At 43.1% G+C, this 21026-nt stretch overlaps 1 pseudogene across 1 annotated transcript; it reads left to right on the top strand.

Moving 5' to 3' along the window:
• The first annotated feature begins 1889 nt into the window (after nucleotides 1-1889).
• LOC143632366 (putative sucrose-phosphate synthase 1) lies at nucleotides 1890-20528 on the top strand (annotated as a pseudogene). The gene is made up of 12 exons (XR_013153503.1): nucleotides 1890-2448; nucleotides 2848-2877; nucleotides 15502-15535; nucleotides 15638-16339; nucleotides 17237-17353; nucleotides 17561-17692; nucleotides 17798-17973; nucleotides 18057-18110; nucleotides 18291-18353; nucleotides 18434-19338; nucleotides 19404-19531; nucleotides 20101-20528. The product of XR_013153503.1 is annotated as a putative sucrose-phosphate synthase 1 (transcript).
• Nucleotides 20529-21026: the final 498 nt, after the last annotated feature.

Below are 21026 nucleotides of genomic sequence, written 5' to 3'. Positions count from 1 at the left end.
ATAGCCGCAAAGGCTTGTGTAGGCACTTGCATTTATAGCAACTCGGTTTATCATCATCAATGAATCTTTTAGATTTATTATATAGTATGTTAAGCTACACGCAATTTCATTCTTTTAAGAATCACAATTAAAATATCATACCTGATTTTTTTAATTTATTTTTATATTTTTTTAAAATAACAGAACTTATTTATTTTTATGATTAATAAATACTTAATTAGAGAGATACACCTCCCTATATCTCAGCCCCCTATATATCTTTCTTTCTCTCTCTTTCATCATCTGCCTGCGTGTTATCAGATCGTGTAGTGTTTACAACAAACAACACACCACCTCTTCTCATATTAATCTCGTTGCAACACCGTCACTAATTCACTTTCATCTTCATCTTCATCTTCATATCTCACACACATACACAATAATCAATCAACCTTCAGTCGCAATGGCGGGTAACGACTGGATAAACAGTTACTTGGAAGCAATACTCGACGTAGGTCCTGGACTCGACGACGCTAAGTCGTCGCTAATACTTCGCGAACGAGGACGCTTCAGTCCGACTCGTTACTTCGTTGATAACGTAATTGGATTTGATGAAACTGATCTTCATCGGTCATGGGTGAAAGTGAGTCAGTTTTTAATTATCACTTCATTTGTTATATTAATATTAATATAGTTTTGTATATCTATATACAAAACTACCGGGGATGAGATCTGTACTGAACCGAATATACTGAACGCTGTACACATATTTTTTTCATTTGACGGTACCCGTGCCATTAAAAATAGAGAAATGAATTTAGAACTGGTACCGAAAACATTAAAAATGAGTTTCGGTACATGTACCGATAATTTGTTTGGCTGGTATTGGTTTGGTACGGTATTCTATTCGGTAAAAGAATGCTCATCCCTAGTGTATTGAGATGAGATTGGTGCTTTATGGATAATGAATGCCGTACCGATTTTTTTGGATCGGTACAGATTGGTACTAGCACCACTTAAAATGAATATTTGTACCGGTTTGGTACTATACCTGTATACATTAGGGGTGTGTATGGTCGGTTTGGGTTGATTTTGGGCTAAAACGAACCAAAAATCGAAACTTTTGAAATTTTGAAAACTGTTCAATCTAGGTTTTGCATTTGAGCTTAAATTTTTTTGGCAATTGTTTTTTTCTTTGGCCCAAAATAATGAATATGCGCTTTAATATTTTGTTAATTATTAATTGATTATTATACATTTAGGCTAAAATATTTGAGTTACAAATTTATTAAATTCTTATGAATACTTCAAATAAAAAGTAAAAACATAAAACCAAACCGTCGGGTTTTTGTTTCAGTTTTGTGCACACGCCTAATCCACTGTATCTGTCTATAGCTATGTTTTTGTTATTGTTCGTTTAAGTTGAAAAAGTATGCGTGTATACAGGCGCAGGCGACGAGGAATCCTCAGGAGAGGAACACTAGGCTTGAGAATATGTGTTGGAGGATTTGGAATCTGGTTTATGCACTCTTTACTTTAGCTGATTGATAATCATTTATATGAAATCTCTGAGAATTTATCATTGTTGTAGAAGTTCCTAGGTGCTAGTCCGGCGTAGGGATACTGACTAGCAGTTAATATGGATTAATTGAATTGGAATGTTTTGTATGTAGGTTTCAAAAATAGATATAAATATACAAAAAAATTTGGAATTTTAAATATAGTTTTCAAGCTTATTAATCAGATTGGATTAGTAAGTATAAATTTTTAAACACTTCAAAATTTTTTTACCGATATTGACAGATTTTGACTGATTTGGACCGGCTTTGACCGACTTTCGATTATTGGGTTCGATTAGTTGAAATCGAATTGGTCGCTTACTGATTACCTACTAATCGGCGACTAGTACCGATTTTTACAACACTGGGTTGGGTTTTATGAAGAATCTTTGACCAATATGACATTTTTAGTTGTCATAATTGACTTTCATAATTCCTAAAATATAGATATGAAGTATAAATTCATGTTCATCTTCAAATTAACAAGTACTGTAATCAAAGACAGTGTCTTTAACTCTTTAATGAACGTATACGTTTCGTTTCGTGTGTTTGATTGCTAATGTAAATGTAATCATCATACATATGTATCCTACCTTAAGTGCTCCGAAATCACAATATACAATCAAAATATTATGGATGGTTAATTTTCTTAGTTTGTTTTTTGGTAGCTTGAGAGTGAGGTGACTCAAAGAATGAATAAGCGCCGGCTTGAGCGTGAACTGGGTCGAAGGGAAGCTGTTGCTGATATGTCAGAAGACTTATCTGAGGGTGAAAAAGGAGATACTGTCAGTGATGTATCTGCTCATGGTGATAACCACAAAGGTCGGTTGCCTAGAATTAGCTCGTTAGATGCAATGGAAGCGTGGGCTAATCAACAAAAGGGGAAAAAATTGTACCTTGTGTTAATAAGGTAAGTTATATCTTCTGTTTAACATTAATATGCATGCGTAGTTGATACTAATAAGTAATAACAATCTAAATCACAATCTATCATGCAAATTGGTCAAATAACGCGTAAAACATGAATGCTGTTAATTTAACTAATTCGGTGGGACCCATCTTGATAAACGGCTAGACCTAAAGAATCTGACCGCATTAAGACACAGCACGATGATCATTAAAGACACTTGTACACTTTTAAAATCTTGTTCTTACTAGCATCGCTACATGACAATCGAATATATCTAAATAAAGTTTCACGTGAATTCTGTATTTATAACCGTTGTAGATTCCTAATAGTGTTACTTATGTTATTTAGATAAGATATTTTTGAGTAATTAGCGTAACATTGTTACTAAATTTATTGCAGTCTTCACGGTTTAATACGTGGTGAAAATATTGAAGAGGTATGTACCCGCCTCAACACCGAGCGAGGCGGGTCAACCCACAAAGATACAGACAAGTGACTTGAAATCAAGACATTATGAAGGCACAAAGCCAAAACCTATGCGCATGGCGCATATCACATATGCTCAGGCATCATATGCCCAGGCACCACACATGCTCAGGCATCATATGCCCAGGCACCACAGATGCTCAGGCATCACATATGCGCGTGGCGCATCCGCGCGTGGCGCATATCACATGCTCGTGCATATCACGTCTGCGCATGAAACATCTGCGCGTGAGAATAAAGAGAAGACCTCGCGCATCCTCAGGATAGGCGCGTATCACACATGCACATAATCAACCTCGTCCTTATCCAAATCAGGATTAGGGTAACCTTGATTGTGCACGTCAGACAACCTTCCAGAAGGTATCTTTTTAAGGAATAAGAATATGCTGATGTTGACAGCTGCCAAATGAAAGGTGGACAACTCAGCATAACACATGTGCTACCACGTGATTACAACCAATGAGAAAGCACAAGGTGTCCCAGAGGACATGTGGCGCAGAGCAATTGGAGGAGGCCAACAAGGCTGAGCCCAATCAGTGGAAACCCTAGCACTATAAATACAACATCAACTCCACAAGGAAAAGATCATCCAACAACACACAGTTACAGCCAGTAACATATTCATTCACATTCAATCATATTCAATCACATTCACTCACAGACAGTTACAGTCAGTAACACACACAATCACAGCAAATCACAGAGTATTCAGCTATTAAGCAATACTCTCTAGATTTCCTGACTCTCACATTATTATCTTCTCCTACAAATACTTATTCTCACACCGGAGGGTTACCCCAAAGAGGACCCCTCTGTCCCTTTCTAAGGGGTAAGTTGACGGTGCTGTTCATTTTGTAGGTGGAAGAACACAGATCCAAGAAAACCATCGGTGAAATAGTATAATCACACCCGAGGAAAGTAGATCGTCTACCAGTGAGTCGATCCACGCTTCTTCATTGGCGCCATCCACTGTTACAACGGCAATCAGATCTCATCAGATCTATATATAAAAAAAAAAAAAAAAAATCACCATGGTTTCTGGCGTTCATAACGTTGATCAAGTTCTGGAGGATATTGAACGTGAGGATGTTAACGAGGGACAGCAGTTTCTGAGGGGGCCGCGTGATTCTACGCGCACCACCAGTAACCGTCCCTTCATCACAACTCCTCACGGCCAGACTGAAACTCCTCCAGACGATCTCACGTTACAAAATCTTGCCGGCGCGAAACAAAAAGGACCAATGGGTCCAGAAGATGAAACAAATGATCCTAAAGAATGGCTCATAAACGAGCAGCGGCGTCTAATGGACAAGTACAATGAGATGGTCAAACAGAAAAAGCTAGCCGACTTAACACAAAGGCAAGCGTTTGATAAGCAAACTGTTCATGGAACAAAAAGGCCGCGCGCGCCGGAAGAAGGACATTCTGTTCACACTGCACACACTGAGTTCAGTGATGAAGAAGTGCATAGCATGAGGAAGACGCGAGATACTCATGCAGGAGGCTCACAGCTCCGCGCGCCTGTGAACATGGCGCCTGGAGCCAGAGCCGATCTGGATCTGCACATGCCGTATAGCCCCCCAGTTAGAGGGCAAGTGGACGTAACCACACCGTACAGACCAGCCATCTTGGTGAAACATTCAAAGTTCACTGAGCGCATCGCGAAGGCTCCCATCCAGCACAAAACAAAGATGCCAAGTGGTTTGGGCAAATATGACGGCACAACAGATCCAGATGATTTCTTGCAAGGTTTTTACAACACGGGAAACCTGGAGAGCTGGACAATGCCAACATGGTGTCACATGTTTGCTCGCTGCCTCACGGGCGCGGTGCGTGTCTGGTTCGAGAGCTTGCCGACTGGGCAAATCGATGGGTTCGAGGAACTATTGGAAAAGTTCCAAGCCCACTTCGTACAGCAGCGCAGACACACGCGCGACCCTGATGACATCATGCACTGCGTGCGCAGGAATGATGAAACGATTGAAGACTACATCACTCGTTTCAATCAGGAGTCTCTGGCAATCGGAGGGATCACTGAGCAACTATTGCGCGTGGCCTTTATACAAGGCGCGCGCAGTGATCAACTCCGCCGAGCTCTCGTAAGCAGAGATGGCATGCCCACCACGTGGGCCAAGTTAATGGAAGCATCGCGAGTTTTCGCGAGAAATGAAAAACAAATTGCCCAAGATAGGGCAAGAGAAAGAGCACATCAAGCTGAGTCACCGCGCAGCAAAGAAAAGAGGGGCAAACAGAATTCTGTGTGGTCCAGGTTGCAACCAACCAGTTTTTCTTCCGCAGAAAAGCAGGCGCAACCAAGCTCACCCCAGCCCCAAAAAGATGTTCGTAATCGCGGGGAGGGTGACAAGAGGGAGGGCGGCAGAGATCCTAACAGACCTCTGCCAAGAATATGGACTCCCCTCACTAAAACGCCTTCACAGGTGTTAAGCACTGAGAATGTCCAATTCAAAAGCCCCAAGCCACTACACTACAAGGGACCATCAGACAGTGGCAAGTACTGTGAGTTTCACAAGTCCACAGGACACAACACTGATGCATGCCACCACTTGAAGGATGCAATTGAAAAGGACGTGAAATCAGGCAAGCTGGCTCACCTGGTAAAAAACTCAAGACCAGAAAATGAACAACCAGAAGGAGCCTCTGCCAGCAAAAAGTACAAAAGAATCTGTGTAGCCGAGGGAGGAAGGCAAGGGCAAACATCAAGAAAGAGAAGCGCGCAAATACAAGGAGATTGGCGCGAGCAACAAGTAATCTTCCCAAGAATCAGGGGAGGCCCTTCCATCAGCAGTCCTCTTGTTATCACTACACACATTGCTCATTACGAAGTGTCAAAATTCCTGGTGGACACTGGCAGCGAATCAGACATAATGTATGAGCAATGTTTCAGGAAACTGGATTCGGCAGACCAAGCAAGGCTTGAAATTGTGAATGCACCGATCTCTGGTGTTTCCAATGAAATCATTCATCCCCTAGGTCAAATACAATTTGAACTAACCATGGGGGATGAGAAACACAAGCGAGCCGAAGTTGTCAACTTCTTGGTCTTGCCCACCACTTCTTGCCACAATATGATCTTGGGTAGGGGAACGATTGCCCAATTTAACGCCATACCGTCGCCAGCGCACGGCGCGTTGGGGTTCCCAACACCAACAGGTGTAACTTTTGTATACCGGGATCATTTGTGCGCAGTGACAAGTACTCCGCGGGAGGGGAGAATAAAAATTCCAATGGCAGAAAATGCGCCAGAGGAATGGATTCGCAACCAGAAATTCCCGGAGCAAAAAATCACAATTGGCGCTACGATATCAGACGACACGAGGGTGAGAATGAAAAGATTGCTCACAGCATATATGTCGGTCTTCGCGTGACAACACTCTGATATGACTGGGGTTCCGCGAGACCTGGCGCAGCATTCTCTCAACACCTTCAAGTCTGTAGAGCCAATTGCTCAAAAGAAGAGAGTCATGGGCGATGAAAAGTCGAGGGCCATGAATGAGCAGGTTGAGGATCTACTGCGCGCAAACATCATCCGCCCGATACGATACCAGACGTGGGTAGCCAATCCCGTGATGGTATAGAAAAGTAACGGGTCGTGGAGGATGTGCATTGACTTCAAGGACCTCAACAAAGCGTGCCCAAAGGATTGTTACCCCCTACCAAACATCGATGCAAAGGTGGACTCCGTGGCGCCATTCAAGCTAAAATGTTTTCTGGATGCCTACAAAGGTTATCACCAGATTCAAATGGCACCACAAGATGAGGACAAGACCGCATTTAGAACCGACAAGGTGTTTTTTGCTACACAAAAATGCCCTTTGGTTTGAAGAATGCGGGCGCCACCTACCAAAGACTTATGGATGCCGTTTTCAGCGAGCAAATCGGAAGAAACCTAGAAGTCTATGTGGATGATTTGGTGATCAAGAGCAGGGAGGAAAAGCAAATGCTCAAAGACATCGAAGAAACCCTTGGGCGCCTAAAGGAAGTTAACATGAAGCTCAATCCGAGCAAATGCGCTTTCGGCGTGGAAGAGGGAAAATTTCTAGGTGTAATGGTCACCAAGGATGGTTTTAAGGTGAACCCTGAGAAGGTGGAGGCCATCCTTGACATGCCCTCGCCATCCACCATGAAAGAAGTTCAGAAGCTCAATGGTAGATTGGTTTCAATCAACAGGTTCCTAGCGAACCATGCAAGCAAATCTACCCCATTTGTCAATACATTGAGAAACTGCTTAAAGAAAAGCCAGTTCAAATGGACTCCTGAGGCCGAGCAAGCTTTCAGTGAGATTAAAGAATGTTTGATGAATCTTCCCGCGCTCACAGCTCCACTTCCTGGTGAAACTTTGACACTATACCTATCAGCAGGAGAGCGCGCCATCGGCGCAGTATTATTGGTGGATCGCAAGGGAATCCAAACGCCAATATACTATGTGAGTCGGGTGCTGACAGATCCTGAGACGCGCTACTCCATCATGGAAAAGTTAGTCTTATCACTAACACACGCGTCGCGCAAGCTTCATAGATATTTCAATGGTCATCCCATTGAAGTTCTGACTGGTTACAACATCCAGCAAGTCTTGCGGCGCCCCGCGCTCTCAGGAAGGCTGACAAAGTGGGCGCTGGAATTAGGAGAGCACACGATCTCCTATAAGCCACGTCCAGCAATAAAGGGACAAGTCTTGGCTGATTTCATTACAGAAGTCCCCGAAGGAAAAATTGAAGAGGCTCAGCGCGAGGTAGACCCTCCGCGAGCCAATGATGAAGAAAATGTTTGGAGATTGTTCACTGACGGAGCTTCAAACAATGAAGGGTCCGGCGCAGGCCTCAAACTGGTGGATCCAGAGAATCATGAATATACTTACGCCATCAGGTTGGACTTCAAGAGCACCAACAATGAGGCTGAGTATGAAGCCCTGCTGGCTGGCCTGCGCATCGCGCAAAAATTCGGAGTTAAAAAGCTAGAGGCCCATGTTGATTCATACTTGGTAGCAGCACAGGTCAATGGCCTTTATGATGCCAAGGAGAACACCATGCCTCTATATCTAGAGCAGGCGAAAAAGCTCATCGAGCAATTTGACAGCTTCAGAATCATTCATATTCCGCGCAGTGAAAACAAATCTGCAGACGCGCTGAGTAAGATGGCATCAACCAGTTTTGATCACTTTGGCAAAGATGTCAGGGTAGAAGTAATGAGCAACCCGTCGGTGGTAGCGAAGTCTGTCCTGGTAACTCATACAACCCCGTCATCATGGATAACTCCAATAATGGAATTCTTGAATGAGGGGAAGGTACCAGATGATCGCGCACAAGCGAGGAAGATAAGACACAAGGCGCAGAACTATGAACTGCTTGATGGTACATTATATCGACGCTCTTATCTTGGGCCGCTCATGAAATGCCTAGATGCTGAGGAAGCAAGCTATGTGATCAGAGAGATACACGAAGGAATCTGTGGAATTCATGCTGGCCCGCGCATGGTGGTTGCCAAGGCAATGAGCGCAGGCTACTATTGGCCAGGCATGTACTTGGACGCTTTAAAAGAGATCCAAAAATGCAAAGCATGTCAGAGCTACGCGCCAAACACCATGCGGCCAAAGAACAACTTGATTCCGGTGACCTCCGCATGGCCTTTCCATAAATGGGCAATCGATATTGTGGGTCCCCTACCGCAAGCGCCTGGGCGAGTAAAATTTTTGGTAGTGGCAGTAGACTATTTCACAAAATGGGTTGAAGCCAAGCCACTAGCAAAAATCACAGCCGAAGTGATGAAGCAGTTTATCTGGAGCCACATCATATGCCGTTTTGGCTTGCCCATGGAAATTGTGAGCGATAATGGCAAGCAATTCACTGACAAGAAGATATCCAGCTGGCTCAAGGAATTGCGCATCAACCAAATTTTCACTTCAGTTTATCACCCTCAGGGGAATTGACAAGTGGAACACGCGAACCAAAGTTTGTTAAATGGGCTGAAGAAAAGGTTGGAGGGAGAATCCCATTCTTGGTTCGAAGAGCTACCTAATGTCCTGTGGGCACACAGGACATTAAGCAAAACCAGTAATGGCGAATCCCCGTTCAGCCTAACCTATGGAACAGAGGCAATGATTCCAGCAGAAATTGGATGCCCATCCCATAGAGTGCTCATGATGAACAAGATTGACAACGAGCGCGAAAGGAGGTTGGATCTCAACTTACTTGAAGGGCGCAGAGAGGCGGCTATCATCAGTGAAGCCAAGTACAAGAAAAAGCGGGAAAAATATTACAACCAGCGCGTGAAAGAATGCCACTTTAAGAAAAATGATTTTGTCCTTCGAAACAATGAAGCTAGCCGCGCGATACCCCCGAGAAAATAGTCCCCCAATTGGGAGGGACCATATCAAGTCTTGGAAGAATTGGGAAAAGGCGCATACGCCTTAAAAGATTTGAATTGAAAGAAGATCCCGCGCGCATGGAACGCGGCACAGCTTAGAAAATGTTTCATGTAAAAATTGTCAAGTTTGTAGTCAAGGCTTAATAAGCCATTATGAATAATGATACGCGCTATCTACTCTTAATGTGGATTCTATTACCTTTTGCATACATGTTTCACATTTCCCTTTGTTAGTTTTGAGCAATATGACAACATAGTATTGACATCAAAACGAAATAAAAACGAAGTAAAACATACATGCGCGAGCTTCAAGCTCAAACGCGTTAACGAGTCTTAACTCTAAAACGTCAGGGCCTTAGCCCAATTCTATTACCTTTTGCATACATGTTTCACACTTCTCTTTATTAATTTTGAGCAATATGACAACATGGTATTGACATCAAAACGAAATAAAACGAAGTAAAACATACATGCGCGAGCTTCAAGCTCAAACGCGTTAATGAGTCTTAACTCTAAAACGCCAGGGCCTTAGCCCAATAATGTGAGCCTTAGCTCAAATCACTCACAACATCCATCTTACATGCTGCGCAGCCTGACCATAAAACACTTAAACACAACTAAGGCTAAGCAAAATGCCAAAACATAGTTGTTAAGGTCTCAGGTTGGGGTCGCGCATGAAATTGTAGTGGATATCTGAGTAACACATTGACGCGTAAAGGCTAAAAAACTCATAATTCCATAAACGCGCGATAACGTCGCGCAAAAGAGGAATAATGAAAGCGCCAAGACACGTGTCAACATAATCAAGATATGGCAAAATCACTTACAATATGGCAAGGGTTAAGTATAATAAATTCCTTACAACCTTGTTCTTATTCCAACGTGCAAGCATATCTTATATTCAACAAGCAAACATGCGATATAAAGAGATGAATAGGAATGCGCAAGATGCGAAGAAGGGAAAAAACAGAATTTCATTCAAAAGCATTGAAATTTACAAGTTTACAAGATGAGATACAAACTACAAATAAAAATAAAAAACATGAAGGGCTTCTCAAGTCTCCACGTTGACATCAGCCTCTTCATCATCCTCATCATCGCCCTCGGCATCTGGCGCAGCCTGCTACTCGTCATCTCCAAATTGACCATAGTCAAGTTCTTCGTCTTGAATGGAGTCTTCTATCACGACAGTGTCAGGAGCGGATCCTTTGGCCACGCCAGAGCCGCTAGCAACGCCAGCATTCGCCGCGCCATCATCGCCGCCGCCAGCCCCCTCGCACTCGTCAAGTAATTTCTTTAGCGCGACGAGATCGGGCTGGTCAGCAAGCGCGGATATCTGCAAATCATAAGCGAAAATATGAGTACAAAAAGACTTAGAAAATAAGTCAAGATAATCTCATTAAGGTTAAAATACCTGCGCAAGGATGGGAATGGGAGTATTCATATACTTCTCCCCCATCGCGGCCATCTCCGCGCAGGCAGCGGAGCTCTGATAAGGGTACTCGGATGGGTTCTTCTTCAACATGCCATATTCATAGCCATCCGTAAACCCTTCAGCTCGCCCCACCAAGCGCGCGGCAGCCGTTGCAGTCCATCACAAGGGCCTGAAACTCGTCTGAGTATTTCATCGCGAAAGCGCAACCAGTCATGCCCTGTGAGATGAGCCAGTGGCGATCCTGCGCGAGGCCAGCAACAGACGTCTCGAGGGCAGGAACCTGAGAGTTTAATAACTCAACAGTTTCCTTAGTCTTTTTCAGCTCCTCTTTGTCGGACGCTGCTGCCGCCAAGATTTCTTCTTTTTCCGCCCGCGCAGCATCAAGTGCCTCCTGGCTAGACGCTGCCGTCGCCAGGGCTTCATCTTTATCGGTCTGCGAGGCCGCCAGCTCCCTCTTCAGGCGCGCAACCTCACTCTCCAGTGATGATTTTTCAGTGATAGACTGGACAAGAGCTTGGTCACGCGCCTCCGCCTCCAGCTCCAAGTCGCGCGCTCGGCGCGAGTACTTGGCCGCGTCCGCCTCAGCCGCCTGCAGCTTCTCCCGCGCCGCCTGAAGCTCATGCCCGCGCTTCACGAAGGCGCTGTTGGCACTGGCTCGGATAACACTGAGCTCTGCTTGGAGCTTCTCAGCTCTTTCGCGAGCATCAGAAAGATGCCAAGCAGACACCTTAGCCTCTTGCTTGGCTTCCGCAAGAGCATCACGTACTTTAACGTAATCAGACCGAAGCTCTTGGGAGGCAGCAATGAAGGCCGACCCAGCAAACATATGATCGTTGAGCAGGTCGTCGCGAGCGCGGTCCTCCTGGAACCTCCTTTCAGATGGAGGCACAGCATGAGCCCAGAATTCCGCACACACACCCATGGACTGAAAGGTGCTGTCTTCAGTAATATTCCATCTCGGGCGGTAAGTGTGATCGGCTTCCTGCAAAAACAAAGAAATTATCTAAGTCATCAAAACATTAAGATGGAAGTCCGCGCAGCGGAGCAAAAAACAACCTATACCTGCGGGGATGAAGCAGAAAAGTCAGCGCCAGCCACACGCGAAGGCCCCGCCGCGAAACCTCGTGGCGCTGCAGGGCTGGCGCGGGCGCCGTAGGAGTCTTCAGCATGAATCTCCTCATCCTCCTCTGAAATAGGCCTCTTCTCCTGCGACCTAGAGTCAAAATCAGTCTCGCGAGGAGGGCTGTGCGCAGGAGGAGGTGAGGGAGGTCTCGACGCCGCCAGGTCGGCGCGCAAAACGGCCTCCTGCTCCTTAGTAATCCCAATAAAGGGAGATTCATCGCTTGCAGGAGCAGGAGCAGAGCCAGCGGCGCTGGCGCCGGCGCCAGGAGTGCCGCCAGAAGCTTGTACGCCAGCTACAGCTTCTATGAAAACATCAACAAAAAGAAATGGTTCATGACTTGATCTAAAAGAAAGTCAGAAAAAAAAGAGCGAAATACGTACCTTGGCGCAACTCCGTTCGCGAAGCGAACATCGCCATGAAGTCCATTCTACTCTTCTTTGAGGGTAAAACGGGGGACTTCGAAGCGACCTCCGGTGCAGCCTCGGCATCTTGTTGCGCTGTCGCCGGCTCTACAAAAATTTGAGTGAGCAAAGATTCATTAGTAATTCTATCAGAATCGCGCTCATAGAACCATAAAAGATAAGCAAAGGATAAGCAAAATATACCTGTCGAAGGCGCAACACCACTTCCCTTTTCCGCCGCGAGAAGGGAGGAGGTAGCGCCACCATATCTCAAGTGGACAGGAGGTCTGCCCACTTTTTGAGGCAGGGAAGCCAAGGAAACCCTGGTGGTAAACTCCTGGGTTTTCCCAAATCCCCCCGCCTTAGTAGGAGGATCCTGAACAACAGGGGCATCATCCTTCTTCTGCTTCTTACTGGCCCCTGCGCCAGTTTTCCCCTTAGCTTTACGCTTTAGTTGGGGCGGCTCCTCCTCCTCTTCCGCGAGCTCCAGCTCGTAGTTTTCGAGCGCATCTACAATACACACAACAGAAGTGTTAGCAAAATTTGGTATTATAAGGGAAAATGCATAACTACAAAGGCTTACCAGGCGCATCGCTATCGAAGACAAATCCCAGATCAACAGGGATGAACATGTCATCAAAGCGATCAGGGAAACCAACTTCCCCAGCGCCGAGCGCGACGGATCCACCCTCCATGTGCTCATCATAGGCGGCATGGATATACTCCTTGGTGACTGCACAAAACAAGTCAAATGATATCAGCAAAAAGAATTATATTCGCGCAGAAGTAAAGCGATGAGAATAACTTACACAACCCGTCGACTTGGATAACGGGCTCGAGCGCGCTGTCCGCCCACCTCTTGCTCATACCAACCCCCACCAGCGCCTCCTCACAAATGTTCTTGGCGGGGGATGGTTCGGCGGTCAGCTTATTAACCCAGGCGCCAGTTGGGTTCTTGAGGACACCCACATCCGCAGGCGCAGAAGATATCGCGCGCATGGTCATACGGATGGGGATCACACCAGCCCTTGTGTAAAAGAACCTCTCAGACCAGTCATGAAGGCTCTTGAATGAAACAGTGGAGCACTTCACCTTCTGACTGCGAGGAACAAATGAGAACCAAGAATCTTGGATCTTGGGCTTGTAAAAATACTGAAAGCGCCGAGGGGTGGGCTCCTCGCGCTGGGATTTGCACATGAACTCAAAGTGAGTCATGCGCACAAGTCCAAACGGATGGACTTGGGATATATGAATCCCATAGAACTTAAGCAGTGCACCCACAAACCTTGTCATCGGGAGACGAAGGTTGCAGTGGGTGAAAAAATGGCTATATAGGGATATATAGCCGGCAGGCGGGTCCGCCGCCGTTTGGCCGGCCGCAGGCAACATGCAGCCAAACACAGGGAGGAAACCCTGAGAGGCGATAAGGCTGTCAAGATCAGCCTGCCTCAATTTGCAGGGGATTTCATTCCACCTCTTCACGGCCTTGGTCCTCCCTACCTCCTCCGATGAGACCTCAGCAGCCTTCTTCCCCTTGCCGGTCTTCTTCAATGTAGACATTACTAACGATTTTTTACGGCAATGGATGGGGGAGATTGTGTTGTCTGAGCTATCAGACATACAACTGTGACAACGAACAAGGGTTGCTCCTGAATAACAGATATTTGGGAAGCAGAACAAAGGTAATCAGAAGACAAAGAAAGAAAAATACACAAGAAGATGAAGGATAAAAAAACTCTAAGGGCAGGCTTTTATAGGCCCAAGAGAGAGAAAATCGGGTGCTGATCGGACTTCACGCGCCCCCACTCGCAGGTGTAAGCCAACGGAAGCGCGACACGTGTCAATCACACTGTATGAGGGGACACGAAAAGAAATAATACAGCTGTTGCCAGAGTTCACGCGCCACCACTCGCAGGAATGACCAATGCGAGCGCGACACGTGTTCCTGACACTATGTGAGGGGACACGAAAGGCAACTGTAGCACCTCGAGCACACGAAAGGTCTGACACGTCTCCATCACTGACCCATGTCAGCAACAACCAACCACGTACAAGGACGATTCGTTTTCAACTAAAAGGATAGAATTTCGCGCAATGACGAGTAATAAGAAGAAAAAGACAAACCCCTACTAAAAGAGCAAACTGTTAAGTCTAACATCTATCTTGCCTCGCTCGCGCGAGACATGACACACATTAGACTGGGGGGGCTTGAAGAGGTATGTACCCGCCTCAACACCGAGCGAGGCGGGTCAACCCACAAAGATACAGACAAGTGACTTGAAATCAAGACATTATGAAGGCACAAAGCCAAAACCTATGCGCATGGCGCATATCACATATGCTCAGGCATCATATGCCCAGGCACCACACATGCTCAGGCATCATATGCCCAGGCACCACAGATGCTCAGGCATCACATATGCGCGTGGCGCATCCGCGCGTGGCGCATATCACATGCTCGTGCATATCACTTCTGCGCATGAAACATCTGCGCGTGAGAATAAAGAGAAGACCTCGCGCATCCTCAGGATAGGCGCGTATCACACATGCACATAATCAACCTCGTCCTTATCCAAATCAGGATTAGGGCAACCTTGATTGTGCACGTCAGACAACCTTCCAGAAGGTATCTTTTTAAGGAATAAGAATATGCTGATGTTGACAGCTGCCAAATGAAAGGTGGACAACTCAGCATAACACATGTGCTACCACGTGATTACAACCAATGAGAAAGCACCATGTGTCCCAGAGGACACGTGGCGCAGAGCAATTGGAGGAGGCCAACAAGGCTGAGCCCAATCAGTGGAAACCCTAGCACTATAAATACAGCATCAACTCCACAAGGAAAAGATCATCCAACAACACACAGTTACAGCCAGTAACATATTCATTCACATTCAATCATATTCAATCACATTCACTCACAGACAGTTACAGTCAGTAACACACACAATCACAGCAAATCACAGAGTATTCAGCTATTAAGCAATACTCTCTAGATTTTCTGACTCTCACATTATTATCTTCTCCTACAAATACTTATTCTCACACCGGAGGGTTACCCCAAAGAGGACCCCTCTGTCCCTTTCTGAGGGGTAAGTTGACGGTGCTGTTCATTTTGTAGGTGGAAGAACACAGATCCAAGAAAACCATCGGTGAAATAGTATAATCACACCCGAGGAAAGTAGATCGTCTACCAGTGAGTCGATCCACGCTTCTTCAAATATGGAGCTTGGTCGTGATTCTGATACGGGTGGTCAGGTACACTTACTATAATTAATATAATACTTTAGAATTTGTATTTCTTATATTCCTTGTGAAAAAAATGCAATAGCTTGATCAAAATGTATTCTCATATTCCAGGTTAAGTACGTTGTGGAACTTGCACGGGCTTTAGCTTCAATGCCAGGTGTTTACCGAGTCGAATTACTCACTAGACAAGTGGCATCACCTGAAGTTGACTGGAGTTATGGTGAACCAACTGAAATGCTGGCCCCACATAATTCAGACAGTTTGACAGATGATGAAATGGGCGAGAGTAGTGGTGCGTATATAACCCGAATCCCGTTCGGTCCAAAAGACAAATATATCCCTAAAGAGCTTTTATGGCCACATGTACTTGAGTTTGTTGATGGTGCACTTAGCCACATCATCCAAATGTCCAAAGTTTTGGGTGAGCAAGTTGGTGGTGGTCGGCCCGTTTGGCCCGTTGCCATACATGGTCACTATGCAGATGCTGGAGACTCAGCTGCTCTTCTTTCTGGTGCCTTAAATGTGCCCATGCTCTTTACGAGTCACTCGTTAGGGCGAGATAAGTTGGAACAACTTTTGAGACAAGGGAGATTGTCTAAAGATGAAATTAACGATACGTATAAGATAATGCGCAGGATTGAGGCTGAAGAGTTGACTCTTGATGCATCTGAGGTGGTTATAACCAGTACTCGACAGGAAATTGAAGAACAGTGGCGGTTGTATAATGGGTTTGACCCGGTTCTTGAACGTAAGCTTCGGGCTCGGATCAGGCGGAACGTGAGCTGTTATGGACGGTTCATGCCTCGCATGGTTGTAAGTTCCATAACATGTTTTCTTTTTTGCAAATGTTATGTGCAAAGCGCGCACAGTCAAGTAATAAAAGTCAAAACTAGTTTTTTAGTATGGGTTCATAGGTTCGGAATTAACCCATTCGTCTATAAATGGGTCGGAAACTGTAGATTTTGTGATATATATATATATATATATATATATATATATATATATATATATAGGATCAAGATCATGAGAGAACTTTTTTGAAATTGAGAACTATGAGAACCATTTTAGACCACAAAAAACCCAAAAATAAAAAAAAATCATAAAATAAAAAAAACACAAAAATGAAAAAAGTAAAAAAAAAACAAAATTCTTATTTTATCATCCCGGTTTCATAAAAAAAACTCGGTTTAGCTAAATTATATACACATATGTATAATATATACATATATGTACATTTACATGTTTTTTTATACACATGTATAATTTAAGATAAATGATACTGCACATATGTGTATATTACGTAACTAAAGATTAAATAAAATTATACATATGTGTATAATACGACGTCTTTTTTTTAATGAAACAGGAATGAAATATAAGAATTTTGGTTTCTTTACTTTTTAAAAATTTTTGTTATTTTTTGTTTTATAATTTTTTTAAATATTTTTTTAAAGGTGTTTTTAGTGGTCCAAAATGATTCTCAAAGTTCTCAATTTGCAAAGGGTTCTCTTAGGATCCTTACCCTATATTATATATATGTGTGTATATATATATATTTGTTCGCTAAAGATTCATCATTCTACTGCAACTTAAAAAAGCCGTTTTCTTTTGAGTTGACCCGTTGTAACTATTGTAAAAAAGTTCTAAACTTTACCATTTTTATTATTATAATGTCATGTGTACATGATTAATAAATATAGTTATTGACAGGTAATTCCTCCTGGAATGGAGTTTAATCATATTATTCCACATGATGGTGACATGGATGGTGAAACCGAAGGAACCGAAGATCGTCCGGCCTCTCCGGAACCGCCTATATGGGCCGAGGTTGGTTAAGTAATATATCAAAACAGGCCGGGCTGATTCAGGCCCGGTTGGATTTAATGATTGATCCACACACGCTTTTTTTTTTTCCCGTTTTTTAATGTAAACTTACATGATTTGAAAACAATATTTAGCTCGTTTGATCTCTTATTCTTTTAGCAAACTTTTTACATACGGACAGTTCGAGATAAAATACAACTTTTCATGCAGATAATGCGTTTCTTCACGAACCCACGCAAGCCTATGATACTTGCGCTTGCTAGGCCGGACCCGAAAAAGAATCTCACAACTTTGGTAAAAGCGTTTGGGGAGTGTCGTCCGTTACGAGAACTTGCAAATCTTGTATGTTTAAACAACCCTAATATGTGTTTTCTTTTAACATTTATATTTAAATGGTTTCTTAACTTTGTTTATTGGATTTTAACTTTCGATTTTTTTACTTAACAGACGTTAATAATGGGTAACCGTGACAACATTGATGAGATGTCAAGCACCAGTGCTTCAATGCTTCTTTCAATTATTAAAATGATGATAAGTATGATCTTTATGGTCAAGTGGCATATCCTAAACATCATAAACAAAGTGAAGTTCCCGATATCTACAGTTTAGCAGCTAAAACTAAGGTATAAAGTTTGCAAAACTAAAAGATATAATACAAATTTATAACTTATAAGTATTTATATATATTTTTTACTTTTTATGGCAGGGTGTTTTCATCAATCCAGCTTTCATCGAGCCATTCGGACTCACTTTGATCGAGGTTATCTTCTTATAAATAAATGTGTTAATGATGATTACAGAAATAATATAATTGCTATAGTAATCTAAATCTTTGAATAAAACGATTTGACCCGTTTGAGATAAACCATAACAAAAGTGGGCCCATTCATAAGTCAACGAGTCAAAATAGCTACCTCATTTATTAATTTTGATTGAACAGGCTGCAGCTCACGGGCTACCGATGGTTGCCACAAAAAATGGTGGTCCTGTAGATATACACCGTGTAAGTATCATTTCTTTCATTTTATGTCATTACATGAGTTGATTAACTCAGTCTGCAAAATGACCATTCTACCCTTGCAGGTACTCGACAACGGTTTACTCATTGGTCCACATGACCACGAATCCGATGCTGACGCCTTGTTAAAGCTCGTGGCAGATAAGCAGCTCTGGTCAAAATGCCGGTCAAACGGGCTGAGAAACATTCACTTATTCTCATGGACCGAGCATTGTAAAACTTACCTTTCGCGTATCGCGAGTTGCAAACCGAGGCTCCCAGGGTGGCTAAAAAACAACGATAGCGATGATGATGATGAAAATTCAGAGCCCGAATCACCGAGTGACTCGTTAAGAGACATGCAGGATATCTCTCTAAATCTAAAGTTTTCATTAGACGGTGTCGATTCCGAAGATAGAAAGAGTAAGCTAGAGAATGCGGTCTTGTCATATTCCAAGGGTAATATCGTAAAAACCGCATCACGAACTGTGTCGGGAGAAAAATCGGATCAAGCTAAGTTTCCCGCGTTAAGAAGACGAAACCATATCTTTGTAATCGTGGTCGACGCTGATAATATTAAAAACCTTTTCGAATACGTTAAGAAGGTTTTCGAGGCGGTAGAAAAAGAGAAAAACGACGGGTCGGTCGGGTTTATACTGGCGACATCGTTACAGATGGCGGAAATACACTCGTTTATGGTTTCGAACGGTATAAACCCGTCTGATTTTGACCGTTTATTTGCAACAGTGGTGCTGACCTGTACTACTCGTCTTCGCATTCGGAAGACAACCCGTTTGTGTTTGATCTTTATTATCATTCGCATATTGAGTACCGATGGGGCGGTGAAGGGCTTAGAAAGACTTTGGTTAGATGGGCTTCTTCGGTTATTGACAAAAATGCCAAAAATAAAAAGGAAGAACATGTTGTTACGGAAGACGAAGCGGTTTCTACTAATTATTGTTACGCTTTTATTGTTCGAAATCCGGCATTGGTAAGTTTGTTTATTACGGGTACACTTGTTATCCGTTTAGCTTATGTTTCTTATTTAACTTGTAGGTTCCGCCTGCAAAGGAGCTTAGGAAGATGATGAGAATCCAAGCTCTTCGTTGTCACGTTATTTATTGCCAAAACGGGCGGAAAATAAACGTTATTCCAGTATTAGCGTCTCGTTCGCAAGCCCTCAGGTGTGTATACATGCTCAACATTTTTTGTTTCCAATATATTAAGTATTAACCCATACTTGACAGTTGACCCGTCTAGAGGTGCACAAAGAAACAGGTTTTGCTAGAACCGATTAGGAACTGACCCGAACCGTAGGGTTGAAATCGGGTAAATTTTGAATCTATTTGAACCCGGTCAAACTCTATTCTTTGAGCTTCTTCAGTCTGTTTCTAATAATAACCATTTTTGACTTTTTGAAACCGGTCAAACCCAAACAGAACAGGTCAAAAATGCACTTTTATACTTCCAACAAAAACCGCTTTTGATTTTTTTAAACCGGTCTAACCCGACCTGAACCGGTCAAAGTCCGGTTTCAAATGAGTCAAACTCTAGTGATTCCAACCAAAACTGGTTTTGACTTTTGTTGACCCAAACCGGAATCGGTATTTGCACCTCTAGACACGTCTATTATAAATATACCAAGTCTTTTCTAGGACCACCCGGGCCTCATGGGTCTGGTAATGGGCTGGGTCGTGCTCGACAGGTCCAGTCTACGATTTAAAATTTTCACCATTCAATAATATGTTTTCAGGTATTTATATCTCCGTTGGGGCATGGACTTAACAAAAGTGGTTGTTTTTACTGGCGAAAGTGGAGACACTGATTATGAAGGATTTCTTGGTGGTGTTCATAAATCCGTTATACTTAAAGGCGTCGGTAATACTAACGACCAACTTAATGCCAACAGAATTTACCCGCTTTCAGATGTCTGGCCCAAAGATAGTTCTAACATTATTCAAACACCTGATCAGTTTAGTGTCGCCGACATTCGTGGGTCGTTGGTAAAACTTGGAGTTCTCAAGGGATAAACTATCAGTGATGTGTTTTTCTTGTACTTTTTATGCAACTTCATATAACTATAAGAAACTGGTAAGCGTTGGGTCTCTTTTTGGGAGTTGTATTGACCAAATCTTGAGGAATAAAGCCATTGTTAGTTCTTGTGATTTTTTATTTTATATATATTTTAACAATTTGTTTTTGTTTTTTTCTATTTTTTTGTGGTTCTCTTATGAGGTTTTTTTACCCTTTTTGCTTTATTATTATGTTTTTTCTTTCTTTTCATTTTTTGAAAACTTTTTTTCATTATTTTCTTTCTTTGATTTATAATCTACTCTTTTATATCACGAGATTTTGGAGTAACAATCATAACATATACGAGTGCTAATAATCAGGATAGTTGGACGTTTTTAAAATGCCTTTTTTGTGTAATAATGTGAAATTTCAACAAGAAAAGTGAGTTTGAGTTGGTATATATATGATCAATGAGTTTAGCAAGAATTCTTTCAAAAGAAAAGGGTAAAATAGAATATAAAAGGAAGAAAGTAACAAATCAATCCCATACTTGGATGTCACTTCATTTTCTCTTTAAAAAATACCTTACTTACATGCATAGATACACATATATTTAGTTATGTACCATGTAATGTTAACTACGTACAAAATACCTTGCTTACATGC

The sequence above is a fragment of the Bidens hawaiensis genome, unplaced genomic scaffold (genome assembly GCF_021521415.1).
Source record: "Bidens hawaiensis isolate Kalapana, Puna unplaced genomic scaffold, B.hawaiensis_p1.1 tig00006387_1, whole genome shotgun sequence".
In the NCBI taxonomy this organism is placed as follows: domain Eukaryota; kingdom Viridiplantae; phylum Streptophyta; class Magnoliopsida; order Asterales; family Asteraceae; genus Bidens; species Bidens hawaiensis.
This window is presented reverse-complemented; position numbering and strand designations above follow the sequence as displayed.